The 17,264-nt window shown below is 39.5% G+C and overlaps 1 protein-coding gene across 5 annotated transcripts in view; it reads left to right on the top strand.

Annotated features, from left to right (window-relative positions):
• Positions 1-9,197: 9,197 nt before the first annotated feature.
• Positions 9,198-17,264, top strand: part of BBOX1 (butyrobetaine (gamma), 2-oxoglutarate dioxygenase (gamma-butyrobetaine hydroxylase) 1) — a 58,592-nt gene continuing 50,525 nt past the window's right edge. For 2 of the 5 annotated variants that reach the window (XM_006753952.2, XM_006753954.2), the window contains exons 1-2: positions 9,198-9,571; positions 9,709-9,981. The gene's annotated coding sequence lies outside the window, so the exon portion shown is untranslated. The remainder of the gene's footprint in view (positions 9,572-9,708; positions 9,982-17,264) is intronic. The other 3 variants (XM_015566555.1, XM_006753953.2, XM_006753955.2) reach the window with 3 other exon arrangements.

The raw sequence follows: 17,264 nt of genomic DNA, 5'->3' as shown, positions 1-17,264 counted from the left end.
AGACTGGCTCTGTCTCACCAATCAGGGCTCAGCCTGAGCATTTTCTCCATAAAATTGCGTGTGTGTGTGTGTGTGTGTGTGTGTGTGTGTGTGTGTGTGTGTTTTAAACTTTCCCCAAACCAGTATAATTACTATCTTTTCGCTCAAATTTCTCTCCATCTTATTACGCTGCTTAGTATATTTTACAGGACTTACCACTCATTGAAATTATCTCATTCATTCATTTGCTTGTTGTCTGAAGAGTTCATAGTAGGCTCTTAAACATGCTTGTTGAATAAATGAATACTGCAGTCATGTTTGGTCTCATCATTGCTACACAGCGATAAGGAGTTTGGGTTTTGAAGTCAGCACTGCATTTGAACCCCAGCCTTACTAATTACTAGCTTAGTAAACTCAGAGGCGTAACCAAACCTCTGGGCTTCAGTTTCCTCATTGGTAAAGTAGGAAATAATCCTAGCTACCTCACTGGGTTTTGTGAAGAGTAAACAAAATAAAGCATAAAACACTGATTAAAGTATCTGCTCCACATAAGAAGTGCTCAGTAAATAGTAGTGACAAAGTAGTGCTTCTCTCAAAGGACATTTGTATTTAAAAAGAGCTCAGGAAAAGATTAAATCTTAATGAGGAGATGCTGTGCCTTGCCATCAACGGGACACCTACCACTAGTGTACTTTCTTTGGGCAGAGAATAGACCATATTAAGGAGGGAGGTTAACTAGCACCCTTCACATCACATTTTGAAGATATTATTATCAATGTGAGAAGGCAAGAACTGTCTTTTGGAGGGTTAGATAGTTGAAACAAGAGTTCAAATATTGCCAGAAGGTTACCTGACCGATGAGTAGAAGGCCTTATCCAGTAGCATTTCTTGGATGAATTTACCACAATCAAGTATTGGCCATGCAGATCCTGAAAATGTCAGTCTCCAGAGTTGATAACACTTAGTGAGGCTTCCTTACAATGTCCAAACTTCAGCATATAACGCAAAGACCAATTTGTTGGATTAGAATAAGAATACAGCTTTCAAATGTCAAATATTCCTATTAGCCTGAGCAGTCCATTTTCTCCCTCTAAGAAAAAAAAATCTGTGGAGGCCAAATTTTGACATAAAAATGTCTCTGTGAGCAAGAACTATCTTTGGGTCTCCAATGTTACTGAATAATACCTGCTATCAGTCATTAATGCAACCATCTGTTTTGCCAAATCCTTGGATGGTGCTGGAGGGGTGACATATGATTTCCTATTCTAACACTTGTTTTTCAATGTTTCCTCACCTTCCTACTGATCCTTTCCTTAGATATGTTAATATTACTTATCCTACGAGTGCTTGGGTCCTACTAATGCAGCCAGGTGAGAGATGGAAGAAACTTTTCACCTGCTTAATACTGTAATAATTTTCTAGAATAAATTGTCTAGAATCGCATTCTCAAAACATTATTTTAAGGTCTTATTAAGTCTTAGTATATTTCATATTTACTATTTGTGCCTATTAGTTCATACATTTGAAAATTGTCAATGACAAGAGAAGTCATAAAGATTTCCAGATATTGGGACTGTTAAAATAATATTCCGGTTTCCCCCTTTCAATAACATAGTTGGACTGTAGTTCCCTACGTCCTTGAAGGGACAAGTGACCACTGGACTTACTTTCCCTCTTCACAGCATCTTGTGGTGGACCAGGCAGCAGAGGCTTTATCGGTCTTCATCCCCAACCTCATGGAGCAGATCCCACTGCCTACACATGATTGGCATGCCATGTGTGTGAGAAATACCCCTTAGCTGTCTCAAGGTGCTGAGCTTTTACAGTTATCTATTTATATAACATAACCAGCCCATTCTCACTAATATAGACATGAAAATCTGAGTGTCCCTTGATGATATTTGGTTTTCCTTTAGATTGGAAGTATTCCAGATTCACTATCTATAGAATAAGATTGTTGGATCAGAAAATATCTAAGTTTCTTCCAAACTGTAAGTTATATATCTATATTTGCTGATGATTTTCCTGAGCTCTGCCTTTAACTTCATGTCCATTTTGATGAATCTGTGTTTTCATTCAGCAGCCCGTTCAGATGAGTTTTCAACACTTGAGTAATCTGCTAGGGGATACTCCTTTAAGGAGATCTTTTAGAGAAAGAAGTATTATTTTTATAATATAAAGGAAGATTCCCAAAGTCTCTACTATGTTTACCAGAGATTTATTTCCTAAGGTTTTTGAAGTTATACAAACAGAGCTCAAACAACTGTTTTGTAGGAACTCATAGGAGAAACTAAAAGCAATTTGTGGCACTGAAAAGAGGGAAAAAAAATGTCTATCTAACTGCTGGAGCAATATTGAGGAGGAAAAACAATGGCTCATTGAGCTCATGGTAGCAACACTGAAATACTTTGGGGGGAAGAAAACATTCCCATGAGAAGGAAAATATCTTCTTTTAGGAATTACTGAAGAAAAAATAATGTTTATATTAAGTGTATCAATCACCAACCAATGGATTTTGTTCATGAGTGACAACTATTCCAAGTAGAAATTATCACTCATCAAGCTTTACTAAATTAGCCAAGCAAATGAAAGGAAGGGTGCACTGTTGAATCATTTGTATTTCCTATTTCTTATGAGTTTGTCTTAAAAAATTAATACATTCCTCACTCAGGGTAACATATGGAATGATAAAATTTTAAGTATTAATTCAAAACCATTTTTTCTCTCTAGCATCTCAGAATATAAAATACAAGTGAGAACAAAATTAGAGCATACAACACTGCCTTTCCTCCCCTAGGCTCAGACAACAGACTTGCAGCCAAATGGAATTTTACCAAACTTTCTAAAATGAGTAACATTATGTAAGCACTGTTCCCTTGGGAACTGTATGAAAATGAGATGTCTATCACAAAAGGTTCTCCATGGAAAACCCTAAAAGCTATGGGTGTGTGTCTTGACCTAGAGACAAATGCAGAAAATTACAAACACCTAAAATTAGTTTAAACTAAAAAACTTGAATTTTCCCAAATATGATAATAAAAAAGATAAGATTGATTGAATGGAAATTATTGTTTCAATATTTATTGATTGTATATGAGGTGCCAAGAACTGTGCTAGATGCTTTCACATGAACTGTATCATTTGGTCAATAACTCTGTAAAGTGCAGATTAATTTATAGATGAATGGCTTACCTAAAGTCATACAACTAATAGGGCCTTTTATTCAAGAGGCATTTATTAAGGATCCATTACATGTCAGCACTTTTCCATGCACTAGAATGAAATATTAACATTTGGGGGTCCTAGGATGAAAGTACAAATTGAGGCTCCCATACCATGCCTCAATATAGTCAGTCACACATTACATAACAATGTTTCAGTCAGTGATGGACTGCATATACCACAGTGGTCCCGTAAAATAATAATGGAAATGAAGAATTCCTATTTCTCCTAGTGACATCATAGCTGCCCTAATGTCATAATGCAATGTATTACTCATAATGCAATGGTGATGCTAGTGTAAACGAACTTACTGTACTGCCAGTCATATAAAAGTGTAGCACATACAATTGTGTACAGTACATACTTGATAATTATAATAAATGACTGTGGTACTGGTTTATGTATTTACTATGTATACTATACCTTTATTGTTATTTTAAAATGTACCATTTCTCCTTATTAAAAAAGTTTGCTGTAAAACTAAGCCAGTTATGTCAGCAGTAGCCTCATACATCTCCTGTTTACTGTCTCTTGATTGCATCATTTTCTCTTGTGCTTTAATTCCATGTTGTTTTGTACAGTAACATGCCTTATAATCTTGTAGCACAATAGCATTATGCTACACCATGTAGCCCAGGTGTGCAGTAGGCTATATCATCTAGGTTTGTGAAAGTGCAATCTATGATGCTCTCACAACCACCTAACAATAATTTCTCAGAACATACCCCAGTTGTTAAGTGGCACATGACTGTATTTAAAATTAAAACAGTGGTGTGCCAGGTCCAGCTGTTATTGGCTCAGGAGAGCCAACTCTATGCACCTTTCCTAAATTCACATTTAATAACATTGCATTGGTAGCTTGAAACTGGCCATGACAGGATCATTTACACCATCACAATGGCAAACACTGCAATTAACTCATTGTTTTCTCAGAGAGCCTCTTGTTAAACAGCTACCAGCAACACACCACTGCTTGTAACAATCTGTTGAATAAAATGTGCTATATAAACTAACCTTAAAAAATATACCTTCATAGCCTAGAAAATCAAGCTTGAATTTAGAATTCCCATATTCCTTGTTATTCCACATTAAAATTTGGTAGAGAAGGAAGAACCCGTCCCTAGACTCTAGCCCTGATCCTGCAGCCCATGGCCCACAGCTATCTCCACTTCCCGTCGCATCTCAAGTTTTATCCTGCAGTGGGAGGGAGATCATGTGGGCACTCCAGAACATACAACTAAGCAACATCTATCTATACACACAGAGAGAGAGAGAGCTGCCCCTAAACCACCTCCTGGGATGAGCGTGTGCAGACCAGCAGAGCCGAGCAACCTAGAGGAAGGGAAGGGAAAACTCACAGGTCCTGGAAGTAGACACAAGTCTGTGAAAGTCAGAAAATTCAGGGTCTGGCTGGCAGAGCATTATCTAGAGTTGGGAGATGGTGCAGGCTCTGGGTGGTCCCTTGGTACCATAGATATATCACTATGGAGAGTGGTACAAATGGAAGAGGGCCAGAGTAGAGCCCCCTTAAACACACATAGCAGGGTCGAGGCTTCCATTTCCTGTTCTAAGAATGGGACTAAATATGGAAGTCCAGAAGCTTTCATGGAGGGTGTGTTCTACTACAGGAAGGTATAACAGTTTAAATATTAAATATTTAAATACCTAAGATAAATTATTTTCAAGATTAAATAGGCTTATTACCACCCTTCTTTTCAGCCCAAGAAAAATAACATGACAGCTTATTATTTACTCAAAAATTACTAAGTTCTCAGAGACTAAAACTTCAGAACTTAGCTATTGATTTGAGTTAGCAAAATGAGTACTAACATTTATTTATCATAATAGTTTTTGTTATTGGAAAGACTCAAGACAGCTTCCTATTCAATGCATACCCAGCTGAATCCTTTTGCAAATTCTGGATTGGGCTCTCTCCTTGCTCATGGGTCCTGTCAGCCTGGGTAATAAAAGCACTTTCATTATTACCTGGGAATTAAAAACACATGGGCACAGAGAGCAGCTTGTTCAGTGTTTACTAGCATACCACTATGTTACACATATGCATAATAAATACTTCAGTACCTGCCAAAAAATTATTAACAGTAATTACCTTTGAGGAAAAGGAATTTCAAAGGAGAAAAGAGAAGTACATGTCATTTAATATCTTTCTATAACTTTCTTAATAATATGAGGGCTGTGGGATTATGAGCCATTTTGGTTTTCTTCTTTTTATATAAATACTAGAGGCCTGTTGCATGAAAAGATTCGTGCAATAGGCTTTCCCTTCCCCTAGCTGCCGGCACCGGTTTTCCTCTGGCACCCAGGACCCAGGCCTTCGCTCCGGCCGGAGCCTCCTTCAAGCCTTGGCTGCTCCAGACAGAGCCGCCTTCAAGCCTTTGCTGCCCTGGGCTGGGTCGCACATGGGGTGCCTGCTGCCCCGGGTCACAGATAGCAGGCCCAAATGGCGGCAGGAAGTCAGGATGGCGCTGTCCCGCCCCACCGCCCTGGGTGGCAAATAGCAGGACTAAATGGCAGCAGGACAGGCAAGATGGCACTGTCCCACCCTGCCTACAGTATGCAAATTAGCCGCCATCTTTGTTGGCAATTAATTTGCATATCAGACTGATTAGCCAATGGGAGGCGTAGCGAAGATACGGTCAACTACCATGTTTGTCTATTATTAGATAGGATATATAAAATTGTCTTTAGTATCATTAAAACGCATTTTTGTGCTTAAATGATATGAAATTTTTTAAACCTTTACCAGTGGTTCTCAACCTTCTGGCCCTTTAAATACAGTTCCTTATGTTGTGACCCAATCATAAAATTATTTTTGTTGCTACTTCATAACTGTAATGTTGCTACTGTTATGAATCGTAATGTAAATATCTGATATGCAGGATGGTCTTAGGTGACCCCTGTGGAAGGGTCCTTCGACTGCCAAAGGGGTCACAACCCACAGGCTGAGAACCACTGCTTTAGACAATTACCAAAATTTAATAAATAAAGAAAAAGAATGCTGCTATCAACTGTTTGTATGAGAAGTATCCTTGGCAAATCCCATTTTTCCTTCTTCAAAATCGGAAATGGTGTGAGCTGCGGAATCTTTCTGTAGGTACTAGATTTCGCTGAAGCTAATTAGTCCTGCCATCTATAATATCTTCTTACTCCCAGGACAGCTCCCTGAACACCAGAATATGCTAAAATAATACAAGTCTGCTGCCTCTGGAGTCACCAGACTCCCATGGCTACATCCTCAAGAAACACCACCTGCCATCAAATCTATGAGTAATGGACAGACCTAGAGGATACTGTGCTTGGTGAAATAAGTAAGATAAAGAAAGATAAATTTCGTATGATTTCAGTTACATGTGGAATCTAAAAACTGAAATAAAACAACACAGAAATAAACTCATAGATACAGACAACAAATTAATGGTTGCTAATGGCAATGGGGTTGGGAGGGGTATGCAAAATAGGTGAAGGGGATTAAGAGGTACAAACTGCCGGTCATAAAATTAGTAATGTACGTCATAGAAAATATAGTCAATAAAATCATAATAACTATGTGTGGTGACTGATGGTTACTAGATTTATCATAGTGATCACTTCATGAGGTACATAAATATTTGATCACTATGCTGTATACATGAAACTAATATAATATTGTATGCCATATCTATAACAATAAAAGCGTAATGTGCTAATTAGACCGGACAGCTGAATGGCCTTCCAGATGTCATTCCAGACGTCCTTTTGGATGAAGCTGCCATGGTGGGGGCCAAAGCAGAGGTGGTTAGGGGAAATCAGGCAGGAAGGCAGAGTGGTTAGGGGTGATCAGGTAGGCAGGCAGAGCGGTTAGGGACAATCAGGCAGTCAGAGTGGTTAAGAGCGATGAGACAGGCAGGCAGAGTGGTTAGGGGTGATCAGGCAGGCAAGCAAGCAGTTAGGGGAGATGAGGCAGGCAGGCAAATGGTTAGGGGTGATCAAGCAGGCAGGCAGGCAGGCAAGTGGTTAGGAGCCAGCAGTCCTGTGGGATCAGGTCTAAACTGGTGGTCAGACATCCACTGAAGGGTCCCGGATTGCAAGAGGGTGTAGGCCAGGCTGAGTTCCCGCACCGTCCCCCACCCCCACCCCCCGTGCACGAATTTCATGCACTGGGCCTCTAGGAATTAAATAATAATAATAATAATAATAATAATCTCTGAGATCCTGCTCAATGTCATAAAACCCTGCTATTTGGACATGACTGAAGAAGTCTTTCAAGCAATCCAGAGTGTCTTCCATTCATCCGTGCTCCTGAAAATGAGGGCACTGGTATATTTCTGTTTAAAATGAACACTGAGTTTCAACGTGTTTCTAATGTCTAATGCATTGGCTACAGTGAAGTTCAATTAGCTGACCTTAACATGGAATTAATTTTAAGAACAAATTTTTCTTAAATCTAAAAAAAAAAGAAGAAGACAAAAAGAATGCCTGGGCAAAGTTTCAACCTTTCTTGCTCTGGTACCAATGCACCTTTGTCACCTTTTGTAGTTCATGAACCTCTATGGTCTCATTTTCTCCATCTGGATTCCAGAAAGGTAATAGTGCTTGTGACTTCCAGGATATTAGACCGAGAAGCCATATGTGAAAGCAAGCTAGGGCTAAAGGGTTAGCACAGGGGAGAGAGAACCTTCAGGGAAATACTCCTTTTTAAAAAAAAAAAATCTTAAAGGGGCTTCTCACACTCAAGGTTAGGAGTTGTTTGTTTTGTTGTTTGTTTTCAATGTGGGGGGTAATTTTTGTTGTTGTTAATCTTCACTCAAGGGTATTTTTCCATTGGTTTTTAGAGAGAGTGAAAAGGAAGGGGGAGGGAGACAAAGAGAGAAAGAAACCTCGAAGTGAAAGGAACACATCTGATTGGTTGCTTCTGGCACACGCCCCGACCAGTGCTGGGGATTGAGCCTGCAACTGAGGTATATGCCCTTGGCCAGAATCGAACCCAGGATGCTTCAGTCAACTGGCCCACTCTCTATTCACTGGGCAAAACCCGCTAGGGCAATATGTGCAGGTTTTTAAACTTTAACTATTGACAGGTTTGTTTGTTGTTTGCTATTTTTGTTTTACTCCTCTTTTAGAAACCATGTACATGCAACACCCTTTTTCCAGCAACATTTTTAAAGCTTAAACAGAATTTACCAAATATATTCCAATAATTGTTACTAATCACCAGGTGTGAAATAAAAATAGTTGAGTGTATTTTTATTATATCTTCAGAAATTTTAGAATATAATTAACTGATTGCTACTGGCCGTAAACGCAGTTACCATGGGTTTCAATGGCTTGGGGTATTTACAAGAGCATTCCAGATTCACACACTGTCCTGCCCTGCATGGGAAACAAAACCTGCTGTTATTGTCACTGGGCACTGGGTGTCAGTAACTTGACCTGGATTTGGAGGAAGGAAGGAGAAGATGGAGGAGGGGGCCCGCAGGAAGGGACACAATTTAAATGTTGCTGTGAAAGGAGCTGTCAGGGCATCATTGAGGGAGGGGAGGAGGGGATGCTGCAGCCCTGGAAGGGGAGTTGTCCTGGGCAGCCAACCATGGAGGAGGCCATGGAGAGTTGGACTTTCTCTATTTCTAGCTCTTTTGTTCCTGAGTCTCCCAGCTGTGAATGCCCTTCAGGCAAGAAGCAACAAGTAGCAGGCTGATGCTGCTTCTGGTGGTGATGAGAGGAAGGCAGAGGGCTCAGTCCCCTCTTTCCTAGATATTTGTTGCCACCTGCAGACTTTCTTTTAATGGAATCTGGACTCTGTTAGGAGCTAGGACTTTAGCCTTGTCCACCAGCCCTCCCCCTGCACTGAGCACTTCCCATCTGAATGCCCAGCAGCCAGGCTCTGGGTCCCTGGCCGTCTGCCCATTCTGGCCTTTCCCTTTTGTTGCCTAAGGGCTGTGTGTTATGAGTCAAGTCACTGGGCAACCAGGTGCCTTCAGAAAAGTCTTCTCTGGCAGCTACTGTTCATTCCAGCCAAAGCAGCAGAGAAAGCAGGGCATAGGGCTCAGGGGGACCCATTCCCGCCTTATTCCAGCCCTAGACAACTGACCAGGCTCCCTCTAAAGGCATTCATATGGAATATCCTATGGTGGCTGGGTAGATACCACCTCACCTCTTGCTCAGGTGAGAGCTGGTAGCTCCTCCCTGTGCAATGTGCATCTCAATGCCTTTTCTCCAAGCGAGTTTTGCAATAAAAGAGCTGTCACTGTGAACAGGTGGGACGGGAGTGACAGCTCCTTCACTTGCTACTGTTGCTGCTGCTGGTGCTGGGACAGGAGACAAGACGGGTGAGACCTGCGCCTCCTTCTGTCAGGGTAGGTTCTGAACTAAGGTAATGCTTTTCATTGAAACCTGGGGCTTTGTGGTTTCAGGCACCTGCAATAGTGAAAGTATTCTTTTCTTTCTAACTGCTTTCCCTCTAGGCCATAAAAGCTCTTTTTTTTTCTTTCCTTCTTTAAAATTTCCAAGCTCCTCTCAGGAGTTGCTACACCTTCTGATTGAGACATCGTTCCTCATTTGCAAACCTTAGTTGTGTCTGGGGGCAGGGCTGCGGTGGAGCTGCCAGGAGCAGAGAGAGAGGTTCCCAACTACTAGCCCTACATCAGACATCGGAAACTGGGGACAGATCAATCTGGGAGGTGACAGACACCAGGAGGCTCCCTCCTCAAAGGACATTTAAGGACATTTTCTTTGGTTGGTATATTTTGCATGGTTTGGCGTCTAAAGCACATCTGAGAACAGGTATGATGGAGCTGAACTCTCCTATCTTTGAGGAGTCTGTGGATTCAGGTCTATGCGTTGTGGCGGGGTGCGGGGGGGGGGCATCCTATTGGAAATCCAGGTACATGGATCTCATGGCCACGTGGGCTGCAATGAGGATGGTCCAACAGGCATTTGGAATAGGCTTGATTTTGGAATGCAGTGGATCTGATTACTTCTTGGCAGCTTCTCTTTCCTAATTATGTTTGGCTTAGTCTAGCAGTCAATTTACTTTGCAATCCCTAAGTTGATCCAGAAAGCATACAGAGGGGACAGAGAGAAGACTGTCTAAAAAGCAGACTGGGTGGTGGGAGAGTGGGGGAGGAGTGTTCTGGTTGGGAATGTTCCTCATTGAATAATTCACAAACCAACCCAAAGAAAGGTGACTGCATATTAAACCTTGGCCCTTTGTTAAGCCCAAAAAGCTAGATGTACCAAGCGTCTTTAGGAAGGATATTGTGCACCCTTTCAAGTGTTTTGCTCCCTGAATGTAGCTCAAGAGGAGATATGACAGGTATTTTGCATCAATTTCATTGGAATATAAAATTTCTCATAATGAATATATGTTCTGGTTCAGAGCTTTAGAAATCTTAAGTCTAGCATCAGTACTCTGCATTACATCAGTAAAGGGACGCCTTGATCATTGGAGTTCCAATCTGAATGTGGCAATTCCACCAGAGCAAAACTAAAGTTTTCCCTTTTATAATTTAGGAACAAGTGAGTGCATACAATTTAAGACTTTAAACAAAATAGCAAGCAGAATAGTGAACCTGGTCAAGATAATGAACTGGTTCTTCTGATGGCTTTATAGAATTTGTTATTCAGCTGAACATATAGTCCATAAATTATTAAGTAACTCAGCCACTTATTAAATCAAGTTTAAAAAATAAAATAATATCTAAGTTGAAGGGCCTTATGCAGCAAGTATAATGATTAGGGCGTGTATATATTCCATTGATATTAAAGTTCAGACACTGCTAATAAAATCCGGTCAACCTCAACCTTACCAAGTGGAAGTTAATTGAGATTTATGATTAAAAGTTGAAATATAAAGGAAGAGCAATATGTAATGTTTGGGAATGTAGTGGGGGTGGGGGGAGCATCCAATTATTTGGGAAACAACTTTTGGTCTTCTCCCTCCAAGGATGAAATGTAGCATGGTGAGGTCAACTAACAACCAATTGTATTGAGATTTTAGCTACTATTTTAACAGTACATTTTTGGTGAATTGAATTTGTTGCCTGGAAAATTATTCAGCCATAGGTTCTCCATGATGTAGTGCTAGGCAGTGGTCAAAAATTCCTATTTCCTCTGCTTTCAAGTCAGCTACTTCACCTATCCAAGCTCAAGATCATCTATAGCCCACTGGAATGGTTGAGGGTCGACCTAGGACCTAGGAGGTCACTATCTGATTCCTGATCAGGGCATATGCCTGGATTGCAGGCTCAGTCTCCAGTGTGGGACATGCAGGGGATAGCCCATCAATGATTCCTTCTCATCATTGATGTTTCTATCCCTCTCTCCCTCTTTCTTCCTCTCTGAAATCAGTAAAAACTTGTTTTTAAAAGAGATTATATATAAAATGGAAGTGATAGTATTGATTTCATAGGAGTGTCAGGAAGATTAAATAAGGTTAACACATAGAAAGCACTATCAGAGTGGCCAGAACATAGTAAGTGCTGAATAAATGGTTTTATATATATACCTTATACCCATACACCCCTACAGTATGCATGTTTCTTGCATTTTGATCATTTTCTGATCCTACCACCTACTAGTAGAAGCAGGAGGTTAAATATATGGGATCCTGCTAGTATGATAGCAGGTCTGCTGACTTACCTAAGGAAGAGAAGATGAATTTTAACTGACATTTGGTAACATGAGTTTGCTCTATTCTTGTCTTCCAATAAAAAAACAGTCAAGAAATAATTACTTTTTATTTGGGGTGATGAGTAATCTAGTAGATGAATCAGCCTCCTCAAGTGTATATTATTAGTCTCCCTCAATTTTAATTTTATGTATAGTTACTATGAAGTTTCTGCATCAACTTCCTGAGAATCCCATCTGAAACCTATGATTCAAATTAGTTGTAATTCACATTTGAGAAATTTTTGCACTCTCTTTTATTAGAATTAGAAAATACTCACGTTATTTGTGCACAATGGGCTGGCCAACCTGTTTTGGGACACTCTCTCCCACTAACCAGCAATGCGGGCTCGGACAAGTCACACCCAACATCTCTGAGCTTCCCTTTCCTTGCACCAAACCCAGCGATATCCCAGGTTGTTGCTCTCTGGTTTGAGAGTTCTAGTTCTAAGTTTATTTTTTATTTCATTTCTAATGTCAACGCATAAAATAATTTTCAGAGCCACTTTCTTGACGTTCCAAAAAGTGCTGGAGAAACCAGCTTACAAAATGTGAATTCATCAAATTTTTAAAAAGATAAAAAAAGAAAGACAGATACCACACCCATTGCTGCAGTAAGATAATCTCTAAAACAAACTTGGCTGTGCCAAACAGGCGTTTCAAACAAACTTCCATAACTCTGAAGGGAAAAAATAGGGTAAGGGAGTGGGGAGTGGAGAAATTTTTGCATACACACACACACACACACACACACACACAAGAAATTAAAAGAACTCTATCACATCAGATAGGAATCTCTACCAATCCAAGCTGATTCTCAGGCCAGGAAAAACTACTTCCTCCCCTCCAAAAGTAATGTGATTATCGAACCTGGGACCCTTCAGTCTGCAGGCTGATGCTCTATCTACTGAGGCAAACCAGTTAGGGTGCTTTTTTCTACTTCTTTCCTCCAGAGAAACACAATAGTTTATCAAATATCTAAATGTCCATGATGCTTCAAATGGGCTCGCTTTTAACAAGTCAAGTGGATGAAATCGAAAGATAGATTTTAAAATACTACACTCATAAACAGCTTATACATTTTTATAATTTGCTTTCAAATACTGATGATCCTTAACTTTTTTCTTTTTTAATATTCATCACATTTGCCCCAACAAACATTTACATAAGCCAAGGAACATTAAAGGGGGAAACTGTTTCCCGTTCGTTCCTCCGCGCTTTGGTTTGGATTGCCATGCACATCTGTCCTACAGCTGAGAAAGGGATCGTCAAGAGTAGAAATGACCTGCCAACTCCTTCATAGACACTCAAACAATTAACTTCAGCAACACCCATGTCTTTCCAGTTCTTCCACACTCTCATGTGCCTCAGGCAACCTCCCATCAGCCAAGTCCAGATGGTGCAACCTCTCTCGAAATACCCTCCTAAGGATATCTACTGGTCAAGTGTGTTGGTGGAAGAGTTTCAGGTTTCCCTAAGATCTGGAAAAGTGCTTTTCCCTCTCTAGTTCAAACATGCTCAGTAGGAAGAGGAGAAAAAACAAAGGAGGAGGAAATAGAGAGACAGAAAGCTTGAAGTAGAAGTTTGGGTTATAATTAGTGTTGTTGGTGCAGATGTCTGTAGGTGTGATCACTTCAACAGTAATTAGGACATGGGCACAGGGCCATCTTTAAGTACAGGAACAACGTTTACTGTGGTGAAAAATGCACCCTTCAAACAATGTATCCATTAAGAATCAATGTATCTGATTTTAAGTTTTCTAAAAATCCTTCCCAATCAAAACATTTTCAAACCCATTAATGACTACAGTACTGAAAATTAGTTGAAGTTAGAATATAGATCAGCACACATGGAACTTGGATAATAAAAAAATAAATGAGCAAGATTTTTCTTAATAGTCTTACTCCCTTGAAGAGCTTAAGATGGCTTTTGTTATTATCTAAATGCTAATATCTCTTGACCTCTTTTTTTTTGCTGCTTTTTTGGGTAATTGCAGTAGATTTCTCATTGGGTTGTAGTGAAGATCCCATGAGTTAATATACATGAAGCACTTAGAACAGTGAGTGGCATGAAAAAGCATTCAATAAAGTAAACTTCTACTGCTACTATTATTGTAACCTTAATATCAATATAATTAAAACAAATATTCTTATTTTAGAACCAAACGAGTTGCCCATAAGCAGTTACCACTATTCTTTAAAACTCACAAGGTAAAAAAAAAAAATCAAAAAAGTCTAGATATTCTTTACTCTTCCTACATAGAAAGTACTAGTTTTCATGTTTTCCTGTACTAGAAATATTTCATCCATGGTATCTTGTAAACCATTTTTGAAAAACATGTATAGACTGAAAAGGTGCAGAATCTAGATATCACATCTTATGAAAAATTGCCTTAAAAACTGGGTGGATTTAGAGAAGAGAGAGGATGAAGGGGGCATGACTATAGTCTACAAAAACTGAACTAACAGGCCAGGACCAATTTGTAAATGTATTTTTTAATATTTTATTTTTCAATTACAGTTCACATTCAAAACTGTTTTGTATTCATTTCAATTGTGCCGCATAGTGGTTAGGCAATCAGATGTTTTGCAGAGTAGTCCCCCCAATTATTTTAAATACCCACCTGGCACTATACGCAGTTATTACAATATTATTGACTGTTTCCCCTACACTGTACTTTACACCTCCCTTGGCCATTTTGTACAATGTGCCTTAAAAATTAAATATGGTCTCTGGGTAAAGAAAGTGTGCTTTGAAGCTACAAAGTTTTTTCCGCATGTGTTGATATTTTAAGATATGTTTTTGCCTTTGGTTCTTGGCAAGTAATTTTAGCAAGTGATTAATCCATCAGTTTATAAATAGGTTAAGTACCAAAAAGAATACCCAGATAAGCAAAATAGGATACATGTAAATAATTTTTCTTGTTTCTATTTGGCCTCTGGGCTCTCCATCATACCTATAGATATTTATTTGCCGGAAAGCCAGAATCTATCTTCTCTGTCTGTTTTCCACTCACCAAAAAAGGATAGCCTTGTACTAGAAGAAATCTTGGTATAACCACTTGCCTGGTAACACATCCACGTTTTCACATGGCTGTCCATGTGAACAATTGCATTCTGCATTGCACTTCTTGATCATCATTAATAGATTATTGTAATTGCTCTTTTTAAGCAAGCTCACCAAAGAATTGTTTTCTTATAGAATAGGAAACAAAGTCATTCTCTTTCATAAAACGGTTTTTAGTAAAAGGGCCAAAGAGAAATTAATGAGGACAAACACTGAGGGACACTTTCAAATCAACTTTGCAATGTGGCTCACACCTCTCCTCCCAGCTTTTCCTCTGCACATCCACTCCCAACATTCTCATTTATTCTTAACCTCGTCACTACTAAAACCCCAAACAACTTCTCTAATTCTAGTGTTTTCCCCTGCCTCCAATACACTCTCCTCAGTATCATCTCCCTTGTCAATCTCCTGCCTGGAAGAAATATTTTAAATGTTCCATTTATAACAGAATAGAGGCCAAACTTCTGTGTGCCTAGTGCTTCTTGATCTGGTAACAACATACCTTTTAATTTCTTTTAACCTGTATTGTCTCTCATAGCCTTTGGCTCCAGCTAAACCAAATATTTTCTGTTGTTCAAACTCTTAATTCCTTGGCTCATTTTGCCCCCTCTCCTTGGAATGACCTTCCACAAATTTTTCTGCATGTGATCCAGAAAAGCTGGCAGATGGAGGATTATATCTGTAAGGAGTTTATTATTTTTCTTGTGCAAAAACAAGTCCAGACATGACTATCCAGTAGTGGGCATATGATTTCACAGAACCATGGGGAGCCCAGGCTACTTTTAGGTTTTAATCTTCTGCTTCTTGCCTCATGTTTGCAAAGTGATTGCTCCATTGCCAACACCACATCAATATTCCAGGCATGAAGAAGGGGAAACATCATGTGGCAGCTAAGTCTGCTTATTTTTAAGTTGTTCTAAATTCATCAACTTTCAGATATATTTCATTGGCCAGTATCATATCACACAGTAACCTTGGCTACAAAGAGAAGATGTGAAATATAGCAAATTACTAGTCACATGCTTGTGCTAAAGAATGAGGGAGGGAAAACCCTAGCCGGTTTGGCTCAGTGGATAGAGCATCGGCCTGCAGACTGAAGGGTCCCAGGTTCAATTCCAGCCAAGGGCTTATATCTCGATTGCAGGCTCCTCTCTAGCCCTAGCTCTGGTCAAGGTTTGTGCAAAAGGCAACCAATAGATGTGTTTCTCTCACATCAATATTTCTCTCTGTCTTTCCCTCTCTCTTCCACTCTCTCTAAAAAAAAAAAAAAAATCAAGGGAAAAATATTCTCAGGTGAGGATTTAAAAAAAGAAAAGAATGAGGAAGACATAAAATAAGATGGAATGAACATGCATTCAGTAACATTGATCACAGAGCCTTCACGGCTTACTCAATTTGCCATTTTCTCTAAGGTGGTGTCCTGGAGCCTCTCAGACAACTATGAATGCCATTTCTGCCCAGACTGATTTTTTATTGACTTTCATAATTATCTTGCTTTTCCCCGAGGTCTAGAACTTCATGGTGATCTTTGTACCCTCTAGTGCAGCAGGCACAAAGATACTTAGTATATATTTTAATAGGTTTAATCTGATATCTGAGGAGGAAAAAGAGGGGCGTTTTTTGTAGTTAAGCATGGTTCTATTCCACTGGAGTGAAAGCATGACTTAGGTAACTTAACCAAGGACAGGCAACCCTTTGCCAGATATTGCCTACAGCCTATTTTTCTACAACCCATGAGGTAAGGATAGCTTCTATATTCTTACAGTGTTTGGAAAAACAAAACAAGAATAGGCAACAGGTACTGTATGTAGCCTACAAGCCCTGAAATATGTACTATCTGTCCTTTTACAAAAATTATTACCAACCCCTGACTTAGATAAAATTTACTACACTTTTCCATTTTGTCCATGTGTACCATGTGTGATTTAATGGCCTGGTTACACTATGCCAGACTGACTGGAACCATCACTGTCCTTGGAAACCATTCTTATGAGAAAACCTGCCAGCTGCCCCTTCTATCAGGAAAACTAAATTCCCTACTCATTCCACAGAGAAACTGACATTGGGACTTCCCGAGGGCCTCTTTTTCAATCTGAGATAAATACCCAGGTTTGAACTAAACTAGATTTTTTATGATTTTTTAGGTAACAGTGCTCTCCTGTTGCTATATAAATTATTAAGAGAAAATAGATGGGAGTTCCCACGTGGGAATAAGCATGAATCCCAATGAATTTCATTTTCCTTTTCATCATTAGATAACTTTAGAGGGATTATCTAAATGAAAAAAAAAGAGGCCTTTTTTTTTGTCTTGGCCCTCCTTCATAACCTGACTA

The sequence above is a fragment of the Myotis davidii genome, unplaced genomic scaffold (genome assembly GCF_000327345.1).
Source record: "Myotis davidii unplaced genomic scaffold, ASM32734v1 scaffold330, whole genome shotgun sequence".
Lineage (NCBI taxonomy): Eukaryota > Metazoa > Chordata > Mammalia > Chiroptera > Vespertilionidae > Myotis > Myotis davidii.
Note: the sequence above shows the minus strand (reverse complement) of the source record. Positions and strands in the feature narration are given on the sequence as shown.